The sequence below is a fragment of the Ovis canadensis genome, chromosome 22, assembly GCF_042477335.2.
Source record: "Ovis canadensis isolate MfBH-ARS-UI-01 breed Bighorn chromosome 22, ARS-UI_OviCan_v2, whole genome shotgun sequence".
Lineage (NCBI taxonomy): Eukaryota > Metazoa > Chordata > Mammalia > Artiodactyla > Bovidae > Ovis > Ovis canadensis.
The window spans coordinates 24,346,131-24,370,878 of NC_091266.1; the positions used below are offsets into that span (position 1 = coordinate 24,346,131).

Here is a 24,748-nt window from a genome sequence, read left to right on the forward strand (position 1 = left end):
AAAGGAGACAGCCGAGCTGCGGTCAGCTCTAGGGACTAGGCTTGGAAGAACTTTAAGGATCTTGAGTCACTCCTGGGATCTGCAGAGAGAAAGAGGGACTTAGCGAGAAGCACAGAGAGTAGGAGTCTCAGAGCACAGTCGGTGGGAGTTCAGAATATCTACACTGATTTCTACACCCTCACAGTCCATCCCCTCACAACTGAGGAGCTACAGAGGCACCAGTCACACTAACGAGTTATGGCAGAACTGGGGCTGTGGGAAAAAACTGAAAATAAGTCACATCTCTGACCGCATTCAAGACAGAGAGCAGCACACGCTTGGTGGTGACACACAGATGCACAGCATACAGTATACAGGTCAGCAGACACACAGCCAAGCTGTCCTGGTCTGTCGATCGGGGACCACCAAAACAGTGAGGTCTGCTAGTTCAAGCAAGTTAGCTTCAACTACTGAAAAGGTTAAAAGTTAGGGATTTTTAAGAAGCACTTCCTTTATTTTAAAATTTTAAAACAGAGGTTGCAAACCCAAACTCCAGTGGACTCAGGCATGGAGAGCAAACGGCTGCAGCTGGCAGGTATGAGGAACCAGAAGGAAGCTCCAAGCGGGCAGCCACTGCTCAGCCCAAGGCCACTGCAGCCATGGAGTGGGGGCGCGGGGGTCCCCAGAGAGGGCTCCAGGCTGTCACCAGCACAGGCCATTAGGCAGCCACAGAACCACTATCTGCTTGCTTTCCTTTAAGACTGTAAAAGTCATATGAGTGAATAAAATATAGTTCCAAGAAATATAAATGAAGTGAAAAATCCCTGCCCTGACTCCCCCAGTGGCTAATAGATTAGATCACTATGCATGCTTCTTATTCTAGACACACAAAATGCTCTACAAGCTGTTTCACTTAACAGTATGTCACGGACAGTCTTCCACATCAGTACACGCAGACCTACTGCATTCTTCTTACCATAACTATAGTTAGAATACAGAATTTCCATGCTAGAAGATGACTGCAGAGGCTCTAGGCTGATCCCTTCCCTTCAGTGATGCGGTCTCCCGAGGTCCCCAGGTCCTTCACCCACACAGGAAAGAAGCAGAGCCCCCAACACGGGGCGACATTGGCAGCGTCACCAGCATCACATCATCGTCTCAGCTTTCCGGAAGAGCAGAGCTTCCAATATGGGACATGGAGAGCAAAAGGAGAGCTAAAGTATCTAAGAACAAGGTAACAAACTGTAATCAGTGAAGAACCTCACAGCCATCCACTTTGCTTTTTTTTTTAATTATTAATAGCAAATATCTGCAATCACTCTAAATTCACCCAAGTTACTTAGAATTCCCTTAGCAGTCATGTTCTATCTATTTCCAAAACACACATGAAGTGGAATCAACTGACATTTTCATGAAATTCACCATCTTCCTGATCCAGGCCTTAAAGAAAGAGGGCAAGGCCTGGCCTCCGAGCAAGCTGTTTACTCCAGCCATCCATAAGATGCCAGTTCCTGGGACTTGGGGGTAAATCCAGAGGGGAACTAGTGGAATAAAGGATGTGGTTGAGCCCTTTGCCTCAGAGGCCATTCTTATAGAAGGAAATAGTTCTTAAAAGAAAGAACTCTAAACTTCGAATTTGAAACATTAATTCTGTTACTAACTCAAGATACCAAAAAGCTAATTAAGTATTCAGACCTTCAGAAAATCCAGTTTAGCTCCCGGATATAGAAAAACCTCTCTGTCTAAAGTTATAAATTCCCTAGAGGCCAAAACCTCCTGGCATGGCTAGCTTTCAAAACATTTTAGGAAACTTGACCTCAAATTAAAATCAGCATTTCAGCAAGGGTTACTTACAGTCTTTGAGAAACTGTATTTCAGATAAACACAAATTGCAGAAATAATTTATTCCTTATCCTATTAATACAATTTGCTTTATAAAAGAAATGCTTAGGGGTTTTTTTCTGGTATACTTTATCGCCAAGCTAGCAATAGGGAATATTCCACATGGCTCCCTTTTCCCTCTTTTCCATTGCCAAGTGGAATCCACCACCCTAGCCACCCTGTCTCCTGACTCTCTTCTCCTCTCCAGCCCCTTGCTTTAGGCTATCACTAAATTTCAGGGTGACCACAATAAGAGCCTCCTTACTCGTCTCTGTCACCAATCCCATTTGTTCCCTGCAAGACTGCCAAGAATCCCTTTCTCTCACTCAACAGATATTTATAGAGGCCCTCGTATGTGACAGACACAAGGATGGAGCAGGCACACCAGCAATCTTTGCCCCTCAGGACCACCCAGAGTGGTATCAGACAAGTGATCAGTACCATGGAGAAAAAGAAGGCGGGGAGGTGACAGGAAGGGGGGTGGGGGCTGGGTTACTTTATTTACGTGGTCAGCAAACGTGAGCCTGTCCCCGATGGAAGGGGAGAGGACCAAAGGGTCAGGGAAAGAGTATTCCAGATGGACAGGAGCACAGGCCTGTGCATCCGAGGCCAGCAGAGGCCAGGGTGACTGGACCACAGCGAGCAGGGCGAGACTCCTAAGAGGTGTGGTCAGAGAGGGCTGACGCTCAGGGGGTGTGGGCTCACAGTGACCACCAGGAGTGCCTTTGGAGTGAAATGGGAACGATGCTTTCTTGCAGCAATTCCTATCTAGGATTTCTTGGAAAATGTACAGTTCTTCCAAATCTTGAGAAAAATAAGTTGAGAAATAGGAGGAAAGAATCATAAATCTCCCGCTTGTTCAGCCATCAACCTAGAATCCAAGGACATCAAATCCAAAGGAGGAGCAGAAATGCTGACGTGCAGAGGTGAAGGTTAAGGCCAACATTTTCCAGAACTGGGCCAGGAGCACGTAGAAGTGAAGCTGCCGCGATCCAATCACCCGGTCTTGCTTACAGCTGTTACCCTGTTCTCAGTGTGTGTTCTCAGTCCCGTCCGCTGCCAATGCTGAGTCGGTCTCACAGAGTCAATGTTAATACGCTACACAGAGTATGCCATCGACAAATCCTGGTTCTACATAGTGCTGTTAATCTTGCTGGAAGACCCAAATGTTAACATCATTTAGACATTATCGGATCATGTTTTAGAATCTGAATATTAAAAACAGGGTACTTTTTTTGTAAATGTACTAAACAGTATTTCTTATTTATTCAATAATTTTTAGATATCCATAATAATGAGTAAAGAGCAGTAAGAACACACTGGAAGTACTTTAAGAGAGGTTAAGCAAATTAACCAGCTTGTTGCTAGATATGCTTTAAACATTGTAAAATTTTTAATAAAAATGAGGAAATGTTTACGAGGAAAATGTGCTTACCAGAAGAAATGCAAAGAAAAGATGCAACTGTTGTAGAAATCAGACTCTAATTTAAAAATCTAAACTAGCAAAAATAATAATAACAATATTTCAATAGCAAAACCAAACCAAGGCAACCAGGAAAATAATTTTATTGTTTGAGAAGGCAATGATTTTATATGAACCTAGGGAGCCCAAATCTTTTATAAAAAGCAATGAGTGTGCCTGTCCATTGCTCCAGAGACACTATACATTTCAAGGCTATTCTCTGTACAAACATGGGAACTCATTGCCTCTATAGACAAGAGAAACCCATGGGGACATGCTTCCCAACTGTAGGCAGGTGGCCAACAGGAAAAGCCAGAGGGAGGGTATGGGAGTTTGCAAGATTAAAGGTTACACAGGGAACTAACATAGACATACTCAATGACAGAAACTATTCCTGCCACTTGACATATATTTATTTATATAATCCTCACAGTCTCTCAAAGAGATAAGTGCTATTATTAAACCTACCCCCATCTTATAAGAAGAAACTCAGGCACAGAGAAACGAAGCTAGTTTTCACACAGCTACTAAGCAGTAATGAGTGTGTGAAAGTCACTCAGTCGTGTCCAATGCTTTGCAACCCCATGGACTATAGCCTGCCAGGCTCCTCTGTCCATAGGATTCTCCAGGCAAGAGTACTGGAGTGGGTTGCCATTCCCTTCTCCAGGGAATCTTCCCGACCCAGGGATTGAACCTACATCTCCTATGTCTCTGCATTGCAGGCAGATCCTTTACCATCTGAACCACCAGGGAGAAGCCAGACACAAACATGGATCCTGGCTCCAGGTCCATTCTATTAACCACTACACTTTCCTGCCTCCATGCTAGTTCAACTGGACCATATGATTCCAGAGTACGATTGGCAAGTTTTACATGCTAATGGTTCAATGAACTCTCATTAACACCATCATCAGCACCATCATTATCACTGCTTACCTGTCTATTTTTTAAATTATAAGAACATTTTACTTAAAGGTACTACACAAGCTTTTATCCTCATGTGCTGAATCTAATTCCTCAGAATGGAAGCTTCCCCATTCTTGCCATAAAAAATAAACAAGTCACTGCTTAAATTCCATGCCTGAAATATCCCAGATAAGCAACTTGGAATGAGCCAAAACACCAGGATGAAAAATGGCAGCTGGCATCTTTTGATTCATTGGAGAACTGGATGCTGTCAGTGTTCCAGGATATGACATTTTAAGGCCTTGGACCTAACAGTCACTGCTGTAGTCTAAGTATGCATTGGTCTGGATGCTACTGAGGGCAGCCCCACAACGATCCACTGAGACAACACCTGGAAAAGAGAAATCTGACCTAAAGCAGACCACAAAAGCTAAGGGAGGAGACTGGCAAACACGCCACAGAGTACACGCCACAGATCAAAGACCTGTTACTGGAACTCCAAGGCTTGGACGAAGGAGACTCCTAATCGTTGCTTTATTCGCCACAGTCTTTTACCGCTACTTGCTGTCGCTTCTTTAAGCAACAACAGTGTCCCGTCCACTGACTGCATACCCACGAAGCCCACTCCCACCCAGCTGCCAGAGGTGTGCCCGTATCTCTCCCTCCAGGCCATCTGCAATCACTCATATTCTGTGTCTGCTGCCACATCTGTTCTGCTGTCCACAAAGGCAATCACACACGATAAATACACAGGCTGTTTGGGAGTGAAAGTGGAAAAGAGAAAGGATTAAATATAGTTATCTTGGCCTAATGTCTGAATATGGGAGATCTGTCTATCAGATATATTCTAGATGTAAACCCATTTAACTGCTAAGGAAAACGAGTCCCAGAGAAGTTAAGTAACTTGCTCGTGGTTGTAAATGTCTGCTGCTGCTGCTGCTGCTGCTGCTAAGTCGCTTCAGTCATGTCTGACTCTATGCGACCCCGTAGACGGCAGTCCACCAGGCTCCCCCGTCCCTGGGATTCTCCAGGCAAGAACATTGGAGTGGGTTGCCATTTCTTTCTCCAATGCATGAAAGTGAAAAGTGAAAGTGAAGTTGCTCAGTTGTGTCCGACTCTTCACGACCCCATGGACTGCAGCCTACCAGGCTCCTCCATCCATGGGATTTTCTGGGAAGAGTACTGGAGTGGGGTGCCATTGTCTATCTGTCTATTACCAGCAGTTTCAGCAGGCTGATCCTGCCCAAAGGACACAGGAAATATTTTCACCAGCAGAGGAGAATGAAGCTTCTCGTACAGCGACCTCTGGGGAGACACCCACAGCGTGGAAGGGGCACTTAGGAGTTACAGAAGGGACAAGATTAGATTCAATGTATGTCCCATCACTTAGAAACTCCTAAAAACAAAATCCTTCTCAGTTATTAATCTAACTGAATCTACCATAAGGAACTTCAAGTCAGCTATGTAAGCTGGAGGAAGCATCTAACACCTCTGTTTAAACACAGGAAAGCTTGTTAAGACAGAAGAAAGGAAATAGGCAGCTATAAATAGCCCAGCAAGAAAGTGATTCTTAGTGGGAACTTTCACAATTTTTCCTTCAATTTACTGTAGACACATACATTCATACATATCCATTTGTATGGAAGCGTGTGTGCACTGTTTTATATTTTTCCTTGTTGATTCTAGCAATACAACGACCAAGTCTTAATGCCAGGCACTGAGAAAACAAGGAAAGAACATTAACAATGACAAGTGTAAGTCAAATCAATGGAGGGCGAGAGGCCCTCTCCACAAATTTCTGGTGGCCCAATCCTTTCAGCAAAAGATCTGGCAACAACCATAAAAGGCTCATACTCCAGTTTAGCAACAAGCACAAGAAAAGATGCTCAAGATCATTAATTATTATAGGAACGCAGCTCAAAACTACAATGAAGTAACATTTTACACCAATCAGAACAGCCATCATTTAAAAATCTATAAACAGTAAATGCTGGAGAGTATGTGGGAAAAAGGGAACCTTCCTACCCTGTTGGTAGGAATGTAAGCTGGTGCAGCCACCATGAAGAACAGTATAGAAACTAAAAACAAAGCTACCTCATGATCCTGCAATCCCAATCCTGTCCATATATCTGGAAAAAAAACTCTAATTTGAAAAGACACATGCACCCCAATATTCATGTAGTACTATTTCAATAGCCAAGACATTCACTGAAAGATAAATGGGTAAAGAAGATATGGTATATATGTATACAATGGAATACTATTCAGTCTTAAAAAAAAAATGAAACAATGCCATTTGCAGCAACATGGGTAGACCTAGAGATTATTAATCTAACTGAAGTAAGTCAGACAGAGGACAAATATCATATGATCTCTACACTTTTATGTGGAGTCTAAAAAAATGATACAAATGAACTTATTTACAAAACAGAAAGAGACTCACAGACTTCGGAGAGCAAGCTTGCACTGACCAAAGAGGATAACAGTGGCGGGCTGGGGCAGGGCGGGTGGTGCCGAGGGGCAGAGAAGCAGGAAGATTAAGTTTGGGATTGACGTGTGCACACTGCTATATATGTATGGCAAAACCAGTACAGTATTGTAAAGTAAAATAAAGTAAAAATAAAAATTTAACAGAAATGAAAAAAAATAAATAAAATAGATAAGCAGCAAGAATTTGCTGTGTAGCACAGAGAACTATGTTTAATATCTAGTAATTGTATGGATGTGAGAGTTGGACTGTGAAGAGAGCTGAGCACTGAAGAATGGATGCTTTTGAAGTGTGGTGTTGGAGAAGACTCTTGAGAGTCCTTTGGACTGCAAGGACATCCAAGCAGTCTATTCTGAAGGAGATCAGCCCTGGGATTTCTTTGGAAGGAATGATGCTAAAGCTGAAACTCCAGTACTTTGGCCACCTCATGCAAAGAGTTGACTCATTGGAAAAGATTCTGATGCTGGGAGGGATTGGGGGCAGGAAGAGAAGGGGACGACAGAGGATGAGATGGCTTGATGGCATCACGGACTCGATGGACGTGAGTCTGAGTGAACTCCGGAAGTTGGTGATGGACAGGGAGCCCTGGCGTGCTGCGATGCATGGGGTCGCAAAGAGTCGCACACAACTGAGCGACTGAACTGAACTGAACTGAATAACCTATAGTGGAAAAGAATCTGAAAAAGAATATATCTATAGCTGAATCATTTTTGCGGTACACCTAAAACTAGCACAGTGTTGTAAATTAGCTACATGTCAAATTTTTTAATGCTAAAAAAATAAAAATACTTTTAAAAAAGGCATCATACTCTTTGGCCCAGTATCCCTATTTCCTTTGCATGTCATATTCATGAATTGCCTCCCATTTTTCTCATCATGTTTCTATCCAGTTATGATCAGAATCCACATATAGTTTCTGTATCCAGCTACACAGTTTTCCTAACAGCAATTTTCAAAGACTGCATTACTTAGTAAGGGACCACAATCACTGGGATGGAAGAGACCTGCTGTGTCTCTTTGTGTTGTAATCATGCCTTGTTATTTAAGAACAGTCTCTGAGCTAAGCAGCGTGTCACCCAATTTAGTGCTTACGTTGGTCAGATAAAAACTTTTAAATCATAGTTTAAGAACCAGTAAACTAAAACAGTCAATAGGAACAAAAGAAGACTTGGAGCAAAAAAGGCCTGGTTTCTGAAATATGAAGTAAGGATTTGACCTCAGGCATATCAACATTTCTCTGGGTCTGTTTTTCCATCTGTGATACAGTCTGTGAATGTTTACTGTGCACGGGACACTGGTCAAGCATTCTGCACACCTCGGCTCGCTGGAAGCCCATCACAACAACACAACGAGCGGGTGTCATCACCCCCATTTAACAGCCGAGGAAACAGAAGCATGAGCTTACAAAGTTTGCATCAGCTGGCAGAGCCAGGACAGAGCACAAGCCATCTGGAGCCAGATCTTGCTGCTAGATTAGAGGATTCCTGGGTTCCTTAAAGCTCAGACCCTCTATGATTCTGACAGCCCAGTGCTTAGTTGGTCACGTTCAGGCCAGTTTTTTGTAGTTGGTCAACGCTGGTCACAAGTAACTAATCTTTTATCTTCAAACACCGTGAGATTTAAAGCAGCTACCAAGACCCTGACTTCAAACCCTGACTTTAATTAAAGGTCAACCTAAAACAAACTAGAAATCCATATGGTGCTTCAAATGCTTCTTGAAGATTCAGCTCTCCATTGATGTCAGAAGAACTGAGTTATTAACTAACTTGAAAAGCAGAAGGATGCAAGAGAGAGAAACATTTGCTTCTGGAATAAGTCAAACTGGAAATATAACCACAGACAGTTTCCAGGCTCACAAGCTGGTCTCCGCTCAAAAGTATTTCAGATGGGCCTCCCCTACCCCACTACTGAAGACTCCAGCAGTCTGCCCATCCTCCACGACCAGGCAAAACAAGAAAGGAGAGACTGAAGCAACATTTCCAAGCCATCAGAGACCATATCCTCATCCGGGATCAGAAAAGCCCACCCAAGTTCACATGCATTTCTTCTTTTCAGATTGACCGTCTGAGGCCCACCCTTTCTTTTCTTTCTTTCCTCAAGTCCCAGTCTCTCCTCAGTCCAACTCACCTCACCCAAATAAATGAATGAAATGACCACTTTCTAGATCAGAGATTCTAGGAACTCAGCTGTGCATAAAAATCCCGGTGTCTGATTAAAATGCAGACTTCCAGCCTCTATACCAGTAGCCTATGGTTTGGTGGGCCTGCTCTGGGGCTCAAGAATTCACATTTCCCTTAACACTCCCTGCATGCATGCCTCTCACACACAAACACGCCCCTGTCCTCCTCTGCCATGTACACAGGTAGAAAACCACACTCTGATAAACGCTATAGAGAATGCAAGAACAAAGTTACATCTCTTTAATTTTTTTAATTGAGGTGACACTGGTTTATTACATTATGTAAGTTTCATGTATCTATTATATTTCAACTTCTGTACAAACTACAGGGTGGTCACCGCCAGAGGTTTAGTTTCCATCCGTCACCTTACAGGTGATCCCCTTTATCCATTTGACCCACCTGCCCCACCCCTGCCAAACCCCTTCAACTCTGATAACTACTGCTCAAAGTCACATCTCTTTTAAATCATAGCCTAAACTTTGTGTCCATACTGTTGATGAACAGAAGGGTTTTCTCTGATTTCCCCTTTCCCTGTGCATCTGCCTGTGATTCCCAAATCCACCTTCAAAACACACTTCCCTCCCCTGATCTGAGCACTGATCTGTGGCCCTCACTGGGTGAGCTCTAGCCTGTGCTGTCAAAAAAAAAAAAAAAAAAAAAAAAAAACCAGCAACAGAATTCCTGGCAGCCTCGGCAAATCATCCCTAGCACTGAACAATCGCCTTGAAAACGTCAGAGCAGTAGCTTCACTCGGGAACTTCCTACTGAGCACTCTGGGGCACTTACAAATGTGTGGAGGGGTGCAGTGGACCACCTGGGCCTGATGACAGGCTGATGATCACTGCTTCTGAGCCCAACATTCTCTGGCCTGATGGGAGCCTCGAGTTTCCACACTCACAGACGGTGCCTACAGGAAGGGCATCCTGTATACACAGGCCAAGCAGTCTTGTGACTACTGGGAAAAAAATAATGCCAAGAGGCTGGTAATTCAACTAAAGGAATGTATTACACCACAGTTAAAATGAACCTTGCTAAAATACCACGATACTGAAAACCATGTTAAATCCTCTTATATAAGAAACTCTTTTTATGGAACTCGTCTACTATGCAATCAGTCCCTTAGTGACTGGGGTTTAAGTTACAGGAATCCACAGGTGCAGGGTTTCTGATTACACCTGTGCATCCCTTGGAACAAAGGTACTGACAATCTACCTCTCCATGCCAGAAGCACACGGATGATGGCTCCCAGACCCGGCACCTCCCCAGGGGAAGTGTCACAGGGGCTGGAGAACCTCAGACTGAAAAAAAAGCAAGCATCACTCAGGGCCTTGGGCCACATCAGGCCTCCAGCCAAGCACAATAACCTGTGTCCTATGTGACATTAAAGCACAAAAGGAACGCAACACTCTGGCACCCAAGACTGCAGCCACCTGGAGTCCGCACGTCAGAGCCCTGGCTTTCCTGAGGCCCCCAGCAAGACACAGTTAGAGACATGGAGTGGGAGAGAGGACCTGGCGCAGTGTGCAACGGCAAACCCAGGCCGCAGGGAAGTGACTAGGACAAGGAGGCCACCCTGTGGGAAGGGACAGGGTCGTGACTGGGAAGAGCACAGGAGAGCTTCTAAAATGTTGCTTTCTTGGTCTGGGCGATGATAACATGTTCACATTGTTTTATGTACTTTGATGAAAGTGTCCAGCTTTTTAAAAAGGCACCTGAGATATAAAACTATACACGAAGACCAGGCTCCAGCTCTTGGGATCACACATCCCCGACAGACACCTGGCTGATCTGACCAAGTGCATGGGGCAACCAGAACTATGAGCGATGTGCCCACTGGCGGCCACACACCCGGGAGCAGCGTCCATTGTCTACACGGCTCTCCAAACTCCACAGCTCAAATGTAGGGCTGGCCAGTGCAGCACTTGATGAGCAGAAGAGAACATACGAAGATGGGAATTCCGGAATTACCTGCCGTTAATGGATTACAATAAACCAGTGTTTTATCCACTGGGGAAAAAAAAACCGTCATAGAAAAGAGAATGAAACAAGGGCAGATAAGCAGATTGGAAAAGGCTACTTCAGGGAGGACACACCCTGAGTGCTCCCACTGGCCTGTGCCCTGGCCTGTCCGTGGCTGGCTCGCCTATTTCCTGGCACCCACTCTCTTCACCCCCGTGGAGCACTGGGGGAAGGGTGAGCACAAATGATTTTCTTCTTTTATAAGATGGACTTCCAACATGTTTTACCCTCCAAAGTTTTCCCTTTGCCATATTTTTATGAACTAAGCAAGGTGTTTATATATTGTTCCATATCCTTCTCTTCCCCCTAAAGTACATGCTGAAGGGCAGAAATGGTCCTTCTCAATTCAGTAGGATATCTTTGGACTGGGATCCCTTGCACACAGGCATCTGTATATACAACCATGTGTCCAAAAGCATCTATACCAACACTGGGGAACTTCCTACTGCTGCAAAGCAGATTACATTGTAATCTATGTCAGGGCAGCAGCACTGACTTCTACCACACCATCTTAGAACAGAAAGTACCAGCATCTTTCAGCCTGGAGACTGAGGAAGGATTCTTAAATGCTGCCATGGGTGTTGCAGGAAAGATACATCTGGATAAGAAGAGAATTAGTAAGTAGTTAAAGGCCTGGGTTTGGGAGTCCAGTACAAATGGGTTAAAATCTAACCCAACTCTAGCATAAAAATCCTGGGCAAGTCGCTTGACCTCTCTGAACCCTCCATTTGGTCACAACGTTCCAGGTCCTAGAAAGGAGAGGACATCTGACCCATTTATCTCTAGGGAGGTTCCACATCTCCAGCCTCTCCCTCTGGGGGTGATTTAAAAATTAACACATTCAGGCATCCAACATCTGCATCTGCTCTGTTGGGGTGCCCTCCTCGATAAGTGAGCACTGGTGGGAGGGGAGCCCACCCCATCAGAGACTCTGAGAAGAAAGGCCATGCTCCCCTCCATCCCTGGCACCTGGTGTGTACATGCGTCACCGGGGCCTAGACAGTCAGATGCTTCCAGCCGGGACCCTGGATCTGGAGTGAGACCCCAGGAGACAGGGACAGAGGAGAATGGAGCAGAGTGGCACCACAGTGCCTGGGCATCCAGGGCCTGGCTGGAGCCAGCACGTATGTCCTCACTGGGTGTTCATAACACATGGCGTCACTGTTCTAGGTTATGGGCTTTGCTGTGCTTCTGGTAACCCAGCCTCCTTTGGCAGCTGTGGGATATCCTTTCAGTGTATCCTTCTTCTTTCTGCTTAAGTTCTTATTTGCTACCAAGAACACACGGACAGAAGTGGGAAAATTCTGATGACCTTTGGCATTGAGAAGTGCAAGAGGATGACAAAAATAAAACATCAGAAGGAGCCAAACCAGAGAAGTGATGGCTCAGAAAATAAGACCAAGCCAAAGATTCATGCTGCTAAAGTGGTATTCAATGGCTCTGCTTCCTCTCTTTCACAGTATAACCTTTACAACGGCACCCTCATTTTTGAAAACTGATGCTCTATTTGCTTGACACAATGGAGGACACTACAAGGGAAAACAAATTGATTTTCTTTGTTTTATTCTGTTGACAGCTTCTTCTGTTCTCAAATTTCTTGCCAATTCTTAGAAACTGGAAGGTGATAGCTTATTAAACCCCGTAGCGTTCAGTTCAGTTTGTTGTTGCTGCTCAGTAGCTAAGTCACGTCTGACTCTTTGTGACCCCATGAACTGCAGTATGCCAGGATTCCCTGTCCTTCACGGTCTACCAGAGTTTGCTCAAACTCATGTCCATTGAGTCGGTGATGCCATCCAACCATCTCATCCTCTGCTACCCCCTTCCCCTTTTGCCTTCAATCTTTCCCAGTATCGGGGCCTTTTCCAATGAGTTGACTCTTCACATCAGGTAGCTAAAGTACTGGAGCTTCAGCTTCAGTATCAGTCCTTCCAGTGAATATTCAGGGTTGATTTCCTTTAGGAATGACTGGTTTGATTTCCTTGCAGTCCAAGGGACTCTCAAGAATCTTCTCCAGCACCACAATTCAAAAGCACCAATTCTTTAGCACTCAGCCTTCTTTATGGACCAACTCTCACATTGTACATCATTTAACAAATCTTTATCCAAGGCCTACTATGTGCAAAGCACTATGCTATGCATTAAAGCTAAATTCATAACAAATGGAGATATTTCAATTCAAACTCAACTGGAAACTTTGTAATTAATGTTTGAAATTTTTATTTTAAATGTAAAACACCAAAGTAATTAGTGTATGAGCACTTATTACATACAATATATTCTAGTGCTATAAAACTAAAAGGGTTCACAGTGGTGACCTATGAGTCAAATGCAAACCACAGGCAGGTTTTGTTTAAGCTACATGGCGTTGGTGTTTTTTTCAGGTTTTCTATCAGTTACTTAAAACTCTGTATATCTATGAAAATTGGAAGATCCAGTTCCCTATTCCTGACCTGGGCTGCCACCTGACAACATGGAGAGAGTTCTATCTACCTCTGCTCCAGTAATAAGGGGCAGACAGCTCTCCCACGTGTCACAGGGCCCAGGCTCTGATATTTCATTTAATATCAAGTCCACTTTGCAAATTTATTTTACCTGCTTGGTCCCAAGAGGCACTGTGGATTCTTGTTTTAGATACACCATAAAGTGAACTTTTAAAAAAGACACACACACACACACACACGTAATTCAGATGCTTCAAAACTTTCCACACGGGGAAAAAAAAGGAAGAACAAAATTTTTCCCACTTGAAGCATTTCCTGGATTTTAGACTTTCTGAAAATATTAATTTATAAAGTACTGCATGGCACCCCATTCCAGTACTCTTGCCTGGAAAATCCCATGGACAGAGGAGCCTGGTGAGCTGTAGTCCATGGGGTCGCTGGGAGTCAGACACGACTGAGCGACTTCACTTTCACTTTTCACTTTCATGCATTGGAGAAGGAAATGGCAACCCACTCCAGTGTTCTTGCCTGGAGAATCCCAGGGATGGGGGAGCCTGGTGGGCTGCCATCTATGGGGTCGCACAGAGTCGGACACGACTGAAGTGACTTAGCAGCAGCAGCACCTCTTATTGCATCACATTTTGTACTTAAATATTTGTTTTCAGGAAATGACAAAACATTCTGCCTCCCTGGTTTATATACATACCACCCTTTAGGTGTAGGGAAGGGCCTGGAAACATCTGTCAAGTTTAGAAGGAAAAAAAAAGCAGATGGGGAAAGAAACTCATGACTTTTAAAACACTCTTGCCTTGACCATCATATTTCTCTAATATATCAAACATCCTTTTTTTAAGAGCAAAAAAGCATCTGATGCTATCAGGGCAATATTTTCAAACTGCTGCATGTACATATTTCTTTTTCTTCCAAATTTCCTTTTTCTCTCATTAAGAGGAGGCAGGCAAAAATTGCTCATACCTTTAGTTCACACATAGCGCCGCAAAGAGTTTGAATAGTCATTTAATAACACTTGACGAGTGCATGAAAGCTTGAATGAAAAAGAGAATGAAGGAATGAACAAAGAAACAGAAATGGAACAGAACAGAATAACATTATTTTTGAGGCAGAGGGCGCCACAAGGAGCCCTCACTGCCTGCTCTCCAGGGCATGTAGCTGCCTAAATGCCCTTCCTTTATCTGTCCAAACCCAGCCCGTCAGCTCTCCCACCACTGCCGTCCACATGCTAGGATTCATACTCTATAGGCTCATTTTCCTAAAATCCTTTACTAAAAGTAAAGGTTGGTTTATAAAAACCAACATGCAAACTCACATTTATGCTCTTGTGATTACTTTTTCCCTACATAAATAATGAAAAATAATCTACAATACACTGAGGTGGTATTTCTTTGTCCCAAAGAAGTGAGGGCTATAAGCACTGCCTGGAATGCCTATAGATGTAGTAAATGGTGTGGATTGGAAGCTTTTTATTTTTTCGGAAGGGACGAATAGTAAGGATGCCAGGGCATGGGGCCTACACGGTACAGTGGAAAGAACCCAGGTTTTGGAGACAGTACATTTTTCTCCTAGCTAGGCGGCAACAAAGCATGGTAGTTAAAAGTATGCACTCTGGAGTCGGACGGCCCTGGAGCCAATGCTGATTCAGCCACCAAAACACAACCTGGGCTGAACCTCCTAGAGACTTTCTGTCCCCTGTGAAGAAGCTGGAGCGATCCCCATCATGGGAGGCTGGTGTGACAAAGCCACAAGATGGCACCACCTGGCACCATGTCTGCCACAGGGGCGGAAACTGTGGCTGATCTTCTCCACGGCCTGTTTTCAAGGTCTTCCACTGACCTTCTAGGAACGCCTGGTTACATTTTCCAAAACAGCTGTGTGTGTGCTGGCAAAGCACTGCATACTGTGGACCTTCCAAGGGAAAGATGCCATAAAGGCTAATGGAAATGTTTTAAGGCTTCGGGCTTCTCATCCCTTAAAGGAAGTCCAGGGAACATGGAAGGTAGTGTTTGCACAATCTTTACTATTTGAACCAGCCTTCCTCGCCTGCTGAAAAAGTCACACAAGCAACGTCTTTGATTCTGGGTCCCTCGGTAGCAGAGGTAATAAAGGACTGGAGCTCAATTACACAAAATCACTGAACATAACAGAAACCTTCTTCTGGTAAATCTGCTGTTAGGCTCAGGTTAATTCTGCCAACGTTACTCCTTGTGGACCTTAAATTTTCTGAACATATATATATCTTTTTAATAATCCCAAAAAACATCAGCATAACCCCAGACCCTCATAAGTATAGCTAGTACCACTATATCACACATGAAATTTTCTTCCAAAGTGAGAATAAAGGCCCAATGAACAAAATGAGAGATAACGTTCAAGGTCTATGTGCTACTGTAGAGTAACTACAGTTCCTTATTAGGTTACTAATGACATCATATAGTGGGCCCTTCAATTTTTTATTTCAAAAAAGGATAAAAGAAACCACTTCTGTCTACTATCCTGCAGTGATAGAATGGTCCACCTCCAGCAAGAATTTTCTCGAGTCCAACTGCAAACACCACTTTTCTCTTGCTACCCAAGGATCAAATTACTGACGAAAAGCGGAAAAACAAACACTTGCCTAATAAATTGCTTGTTTTGCAAACAAACTGCCTTTGTGGATGGAAACATAAACCTTAAAAAGTCAATGAAGAAACACGTCTTTATAAGGCCACTTTGCCAGTGCCTGGGCAGCCTATGTTCCCTGCCCAGATAATTGTCATGTCCATTTGGATAGTTAAGATTTTAAGAGAACATGGGGAACATTAGGAAAGGCAAGAGCTGAAGAATCAGAAAAATAAGAACTAAGAAAAGCAAGTTCAAATCTGGATGCAATTAAAACAAAACCAGACACCTTTGCCACTTCCCCACAGTGAGCACTGTTGCATCCAGAAGGGAGGTGCCCAGGAGGGTCACCATACAGTACCCAGCACATCACAGTGGTTGAGCATAACTACAGCACAGTAAGGGCTTCACCGGTGGCTCAGACTGTGAAGAATCTGCCGGCAATGCAGGAGACCTGGGTTCGATCCCTGGGTGGGGAAGATCCCCTGGAGAAGGGAATGGCTACCTATTCCAGTATTCTTGCCTGGAGAATTCCATGGACAGAGGAACCTGGCGGGAACCTAGGGTTGCAAAGAGTTGGAAATAACTCAGCAACTAAAACTTCTCTTTTCACAGCATATAATACATTATATTATGATAATGACTTTGAGCAAACTCCAGGAGACAGTGAAGGACAGGGACACCTGGTGTGCTATGGTCCATGGGGTCGCAAAGAGTCAGACACGACTTAGTGACTGAACGACAACAATGATAATAGCATCCTCTGTTTATTTAGCACATACATGCCAGGTACTACTATATGTGAATACAGTACACATGTCTATGTGCACATATATAACATAGATATAAAAATCTATATATTAACACAGAAACATATATATTTTACATATTTACAGAAAATTACTAGAGCTAATCAATGAATATAGTAAAGTTGCAGGATATAAAATCAAACCACAGAAATCCCTTGCATTCCTATACACTAATAATGAGAAAGTAGGAAAAGAAATTAAGGAAAAATTCCATTCACCATTGCAACAAAAAGAGTAAAATACTTAAGAATATATCTACCTAAAGAAACTAAAGACCTATATATAGAAAACTATAAAACACTGATGAAAGAAATCAAAGAGGACACTAATAGATGGAGAAATATACCATGTTCATGGATTGGAAGAATCAATATAGTGAAAATGAGTATACTACCCAAAGCAATCTACAGATTCAATGCAATCCCTGTCAAGCTACCAGTGGTATTTTTCAGAGCTAGAACAAATAATTTCACAATTTGTATGGAAATACAAAAAACCTCGAATAGCCAAAGCAATCTTGAGAAAGAAGAATGGAACTGGAGGAATCAACTTGCCTGACTTCAGGCTCTACTACAAAGCCACAGTCATCAAGACAGCATGGTACTGGCACAAAGACAGAAATATAGATCAATGGAACAAAATAGAAAGCCCAGAGATAAATCCACACACATATGGACACCTTATCTTTGACAAAGGAGGCAAGAATATACAATGGAGTAAAGACAATCTCTTTAACAAGTGGTGCTGGGAAAACTGGTCAACCACTTGTGAAAGAATGAAACAAGATCACTTTCTAACACCACACACAAAAATAAACTCAAAATGGATTAAAGATCTAAATGTAAGACCAGAAACTATAAAACTCCTAGAGGAGAACATAGGAAAAACACTCTCCAACATACATCACAGCAGGATCCTCTATGACCCACCTCCCAGAATACTGGAAATAAAAGCAAAAATAAGCAAATGGGATCTAATTAAAATTAAAAGCTTCTGCACAACAAAGGAAAATATAAGCAAGGTGAAAAGACAGCCTTCTGAATGGGAGAAAATAATAGCAAATGAAGCAACTGACAAACAACTAATCTCAAAAATATACAAGCAACTCCTGCAGCTCAATTCCAGAAAAATAAACGACCCAATCAAAAAATAGGCCAAAGAACTAAATAGACATTTCTCCAAAGAAGACACACAGATGGCTAACAAACACATGAAAAGATGCTCAACATCATTCATTACCAGAGAAATGCAAATCAAAACCACAATGAGGTACCATTTCACACCAGTCAGAATGTCTGCGATCCAAAAGTCTACAAGAAATAAATGCTAGAGAGGGTGTGGAGAAAAGGGAACCCTCTTACACTGTTGGTGGGAATGCAAACTAGTACAGCCACTATGGAGAACAGTGTGGAGATTCCTTAAAAAATTGCAAATAGAACTGCCATATGACCCAGCAATCCCACTGCTGGGCATACACACCGAGGAAACCAGAATGGAAAGAGACACGTGTACCCCAATGTTCATCGCAGCACTGTTTATAATAGCCAGGACATGGAAACAACCTAGATGTCCACCAGCAGATGAATGGATAAGAAAGCTGTGGTACATATACACAATGGAGTATTACTCAGCCATTAAAAAGAATACATGTGAATCAGTTCTAATGAGATGGATGAAACTGGAGCCGATTATACAGAGTGAAGTAAGCCAGAAAGAAAAACACCAATACAGTATACTAACACATATATATGGAATTTGGAAAGATGGCAATGATAACCCTGTATGTGAGACAGCAAAAGAGACATAGATGTATAGAACGGACTTTTGGACTCTGAGGGAGAGGGGGAGGGTGGGATGATTTGGGAGAATGGCACTGAAACATGTATACTATCATATAAGAAGCAAATCACCAGTCTATGTTCGATGCAGGATACAGGATGCTTGGAGCTGGTGCACGGGGATGATCCAGAGGGATGATATGGGGTGGGAGGTGGGAGGGGGGTTCAGGATTGGGAACTCATGTACACCCGTGGCAGATTCATGTCAATGTATGGCAAAACCAATACAATATTGTAAAGTATAATAAAGTAAAAATAAAAATTTTTTAAATAAAAAATAGACATCAAAAAGCATTAAATATATTAATATATTTACAATTAGTACTAAATATATATATGTAAAATCTCATTTAATCCTTAAAATAACCTTGAAGCAAACAACATCCCCATCTTAAAAGATGAGGAAATCGGGATTTAGGGAGGTTAGGTAACTTTCCCAGGGGCACAGCCAAGACGTTAGGATACACACACAGATCAGTTTTATCTAATTCAAAATTTGGGCCCTTATACACCATATCATCAAAGAATGTTCCAACAGCTCCCAAGTGGGAGACAGTAACCCCACCAACACAACCACCTAACTTGGATCAGCCCCAATTTCTGATCAGAGATACCCCACAGAAAGGTGGGTGATAGATGAGCTGAAGCAGCTCATTCTGCAGATGAGACCCAATTTCGTTCAACAGAAGCACAGCCAGTTCATCCTCGTCATGGACCCAACAGTAAATCTCTCAAACAAGTTTATAACCGTGGCCTCCACAAAAGGCATCAAATCTGGGTCTTACGTGAAAAGCCAGCAACCTCGGAAACCCCTCACCAAGTATCTGATCTTAGAGCCTCTTTAGACACCCTTGACTCCTCAGTCCTCCCAGCAGCCTCTACACTGTAGCTGGAGGAACACACTCCCTTCAGCAAAACAGCCATAAATGCCACTCTTTCTTCTCATCCTCCTGCAAGAGCTGGGGGAGTCCCACAATGGATAGAATATTTCATTCACACTCTGTCTGAAGAACAATTTTTCCCATAGAGAAACTGGGTAGTTAAAATTATCAACCAGATGAGGTTGAGAATAGGCCCCAGATGAGGGCCTATTCATGCAATCTCAAGTCACAAATGATAAAACTATAGTCCATCTCATAATTTTTTTCAATCACAAAATTATTTATCTTATAAATTTAACCCTTCATTTCTCTTTTCCACTTTATTTTTTTAATTGAAGTATGTTTGCTTTATAGAATTTTGTGAATTTCTGTCATACATCAATAAGAATCAGCCATAGGTACACTCATGTCCCCTCCCTCCCAAGCCTCCCTTTCTGATATTATACATCACACTATAATGTATGTATGCGATCACTCTGCCAACAGAAGTTTGTTGAAGAATACAAACCATAACTATCACATACTAAGTGCCAACATCATGTTGGCGACAGAACAGAATTTTAATAATAAAATGTCACAGGGGATATAATAGAAATCACTTGGAAGCCACACATATTTGGTTCTTCCTTGATTCTTTATTCAGGAATCTATAAATACTACACAGAGCTGGGATTTTAAGTGCTAGGAGTGAAATAGCTCTAGCAAGATCAGAAACTGGCAGTTTCTGCAAAGAACAGTCATAGTTCTCCTTTTAATTTAAAGAAAAACAAAAAAGGTTTGTTTTCCATTGCTGACCCTCAGAATGTAGAAAATAGAAAACCCAGGCTGCCTCAATTAAGCTGAGAGTAACCAAGGAAATATTCTGCTCGTGCCTGGGGTAGAGCTTAAAAGTGGAAGTGTGACAGAGGCAGCAATGCTGATAATCAACCAGGATGACAACACTCATAAACCTCATGCTGGGCACTGAGCAGCTAACCTGTCATCACCTGCAAGGCTCCCTCTTGAACTAAGAACTCTAGCCTCTGCCTGTGAAGTAAAAGATACAGTGCCAGGAGGTCATGTTGCTACAGTATATATTAAGGGGCAAGGAGACAGAGGTATATATATAGAGAGAAGTAGCTAGTTTAACAAAACGGGTCCCTTCCTAACTGACAAGAATTCATAATTTATTTCTATTTGCTTGTTTAAAAAAACACAACAACCAACCAGGCATCTCTACCATACTGTGCTCCTTTTCATTTTAATTCAGCCTCAAGACAATAACTAAAATTACCCCTAGATTGTTAGTAGCTTTAATAATAAGAGTAACGGACTTCCTAAACTTAGGAAACATATGAATCTGATTTCCCCAAAGGTTTGTAGAGTAATAAAAGGCCAATGCTTTTAAGTAGAAAGCAATTTCTCTGTTTTGCACACAGCCCAGCACGAAAAGAAGGCTCTTGGGCAAGCTTCCACAGCAATCAGCATGGAAGCAGAGATGTTTTCTTTTCCTTTCCCAGTGGTGAAGTTAGAGCTATTGAAGAGCTGCTGTGTGCTGAGCTGCAAGCCTTCTGAAAGGAACTGTTATCTAATCACCACCAGGCCAGGCACTACCATCTCAGTTATCACCGGGTGACCAAGCCATTCCTCTGAGGGGCTGTGTTCCAACGAGCGGGAAAGAAGCACGGGTATTTGACACGGGACACACCCAACACTCAGGGGCGAGAGAAAGCCACTGGACGTATCACCACAAGGGGCACAGCAGGAAATAACCCAGTAACCCAAGGTCACTTAGTTGGCTTATATTAAAAGAACCACACCACACTCCAAAAACCGCTTAATTTTAGCAGAGACCTGCTATCAGAATAAAGGTTAGTTTTTTACCTCCTCTCTGATGATCTAAGTTTGAATGCTTTGTTGAAGCATCAAACACAAACACTGCCTCACTCTCCATGCTGTACTTATGCCCCATCTCTCTGGCCTGTGGCAGTGCCCTTTGTGGGTGGTCAAGGACAAATGGCATTAAAGCCTATTTATTGGGCTTTTCATGTAAGAAGGCTTAATGTGTCAGCTGCATTTTAATCTAAGGATTAGATGCTTACCCTCGGAAAATTCCTTTTAGAAACATCAATAAGGATATTAAGTATTGTTTTTTTATCTTAAGGCCCAATTATGTATAAATTTATTGGTATTTTACATCTGAAATAAAAGCTTTTAACCAAGAAAATGAAGCAGCTGCTGCAATGTTAACAAGAAAGCCAAGATCTCTACTGAAGCAATCTAAATATATATCACGCCTTAAAAACAAAAGAACACCAGCTAAGACTCACCACTGCAGGTATGTGTCTGACCAAATAACCGATGCTATAAATCCTGCCCTGCAGTTTTCTTAAGAGTTCCATACTGACTTCTGGTTAAAGACTATGGACAGACACACATATTTAGTTCCTCTCTCTCCTAAACTCCCAATACAAACATTTATTGCTTTTCAAAGGTATAAACCCACAAGAACAGAGATAACAAGAGAGATTTAAATTTTAAACTTTTTAAAGCTGGGAATCAATTGGATAATGGCAACTGATTTTACAGACCCAAAGAAGCCATATCTTCCAATGTGTGAAGCCCCATTCTTACAGATGGGTTTCCCCGATGGCTCAGCCGGTAAAGAATCACTGGCAAGGCAGGAGACACAGGAGACATGGGTTCGATCCCCCGGAGAAGGAAATGGCTACCCACTCCAGTATTTTTGCCCAGGGAATCCCATGAACAGGGGAGCCTGGAGAGCTACAGTTCATGGGGTTGCAAAGAGTCAGACACGATTGCGTGACTGAGCATGAACGAAAGAATTCTCAACCGTGAACTTGCACTCAGGAGTCACCAGGAACGGAGAGAAAGTCTCTAACATCAAAGACAGAAACAAACGGGGGGGAAAAGGAATTGACACGAATGAGGCACACACACACACGCACACACACACACACACACAACTTTAAAAAAGAAAAACCAGAGTATACTTAATCTCCTAAGAGAACAGCTAAGAGAAGAATGAGTAATAGTCACTCAGTCATGTCCGACTCGTTATGACCCCTTGGACTATAGCTTGCCAGGCTCTTCTGTCTATGGAATTCTCCAGGCAAGAATACTGGATTGTGTTGCCATTAAGACTCTATAAGATAGAAGCATCAGAGAACAACAAGCCAAAAAGAGAGAGAGAGAGAGCTGTCAGAAAACAGAAACATAACAAACAGAAAAAATTTAATAGACTAGAAAGTAAAGTTAAGGAAATATTTTAAGACAACACCTTAAAAACAGAGGTGGGAAAGAAAAGATCACAGCACAGGACAAGTTAGTCAACATCTAACAGGAATTCTAGAAGGAAAGAATAGAGAAAATAGAGGGGACGTCACTAGTGACAGACTTCAAGAAAATTCCTAAAATGAAAGAGGTGAGTTTCCAGCCTGAAAATGCCTATTCGGATCTCAGTACAATAAACAAAAACAGACCGTCCCCACCAAGGAATATTATATGACATTTCAGGACACTGACGATAAAGAGAAGAACTAGAAGTCCAAGAGAAAAAGTCAGAAAGATTGGTCGCCTGCCCAGGACTGGGACTTAGACTGTCTTAGACTTCTCACCACTAACACTGGAAGGCAGAAGGTAAGGAGAAATCCCTCACTATTCTGCGGTTCAGAGACTTCCAGTCTGGAAGTCTTCACCACCCAGTGCGTGTGCGTGCATGCTAAGTCACTTCAGTCCTGTCCAACTCTGCAACTCTATGGACTGTAGTCCGCCAGGCTCCTGGGTCCATGGATTCTCCATGCAAGAATACTGGAGTGGGTTGCCATGTCCTCCTCCAGGGGATCTTCTTAACCCAGGAATCGAACCCGCATCTCTTATGTCTCCTGCATTGGCAGGTGGACACACCAGGCAGTCTGTATATTAAACATAAATGTGATGCTCTCAGACCTAAAACAACTCACAGACTTATCTCCTGGGTAACCTGTGTGGGAGATTCTAGAGCATGCGGTTTGCAAAAATAGGGGAATGAACCAAGAAAGAAGAGAAAATGGAGTGAGAAAAACAGGGAGGCCCAGACAGAAGTAAGATAAGAGAAATCCCCAGGACACTGTTGAAGGAAAAGTCCATCTCAAGGCATGGTGCACAACAGGCCTGGAGAGGAAGCAGTCTAGACGGGGGCAGGGCCTAAGACTTCAGGCGAGAGAGTGTCAATAAGATAAAGTTGATAAAATACTTAAGATATAGGAAGAGATTCACATGGAAGGCTCTTTGTGCCTCACTTAGTGAGAAATGCACAAAAATTTAAAAAACAAGACAATTATTAAATCCAAGAAAAAAGTACACGTGTGCAGGAAAGAAGGCAATCAAACCAGACATACGGCACATCTGTGAATGCTGTTTACACAGTAGAAGATAGCACCAAATAAACTGGGGGTGGAGGGGGAGCAAGAACATAAAGGGGTAAGAGGTCTTGCATGGATCCTGTAAAAGTCAAGCTTGCATAACTTTAATAAAACAAAAGCTAAACTTTAAAAATCTGGAGAAGGAAATAGCAACCCACTCCAGCAGCAGCAGCAGCAGCAGCAACAGCAGCAGCAGCCAGTATTCTTGCCTGGGAAATCCCAGGGACAGAGGAGCCCGGGGGGCTATAATCCACCGGGTCGCAAAGGAGTCGGACGTGACAGAGCGACTGAAAAACAATAAAACTTTTAAAAGAGACATCTAATATTTCATTACAGACGTTAATATTTCATTAGTACACCACCTGACAGCTTATATAAAATGTCTAATCATTTAACGTTTACCAAACTCTGCAAGTGAGGTTACCTCCTTTATACAGAGGAGAGAACTACCACAAGGAAGTTAAGCAGCTTGATGACAGCGACCCAGAATAACAGGGGCAGAGGCGGAACTGGGCAGAGGGTAGCATGCAGAGGGTGTATCTGAGAGTCACAGTATGAGCGACTGAACCACAAATGAACTGTACATTCAACAAAGGTTACGCTGGTGAAGTTTATGTTAAGGAAACTTAAGGAAAAGAATTACACAGACAGCTCGTCAAAACATTGATGGCTAGGCACCACCCCTAGAGTTTCAACTCAGTAGGTGTGGGTGGGACCTACAAAGTTCTACTAAGAAGTGACCAGGTGAGGCTAATGCTACTGTTCTGGGGACAATGTTTTAAGAACCACTGCTCAGGTTCAAAGGTTCTCAGTCCTGAGTGCGCAGCACTTTCACCCAAGACCCC

At 42.9% G+C, this 24,748-nt stretch overlaps 1 protein-coding gene across 42 annotated transcripts in view; it reads right to left on the reverse strand.

Moving 5' to 3' along the window:
- SGMS1 (sphingomyelin synthase 1) overlaps positions 1-24,748 on the reverse strand; it is a 335,925-nt gene that overhangs the window by 267,452 nt on the left and 43,725 nt on the right. For 4 of the 42 annotated variants that reach the window (XM_069567877.1, XM_069567903.1, XM_069567892.1 and 1 more), the window contains exon 3: positions 956-1,202. The exons of the other annotated variants lie outside the window; for them this stretch is intronic. The gene's annotated coding sequence lies outside the window, so the exon portion shown is untranslated. The remainder of the gene's footprint in view (positions 1-955; positions 1,203-24,748) is intronic. 42 annotated transcript variants of the gene reach the window in all.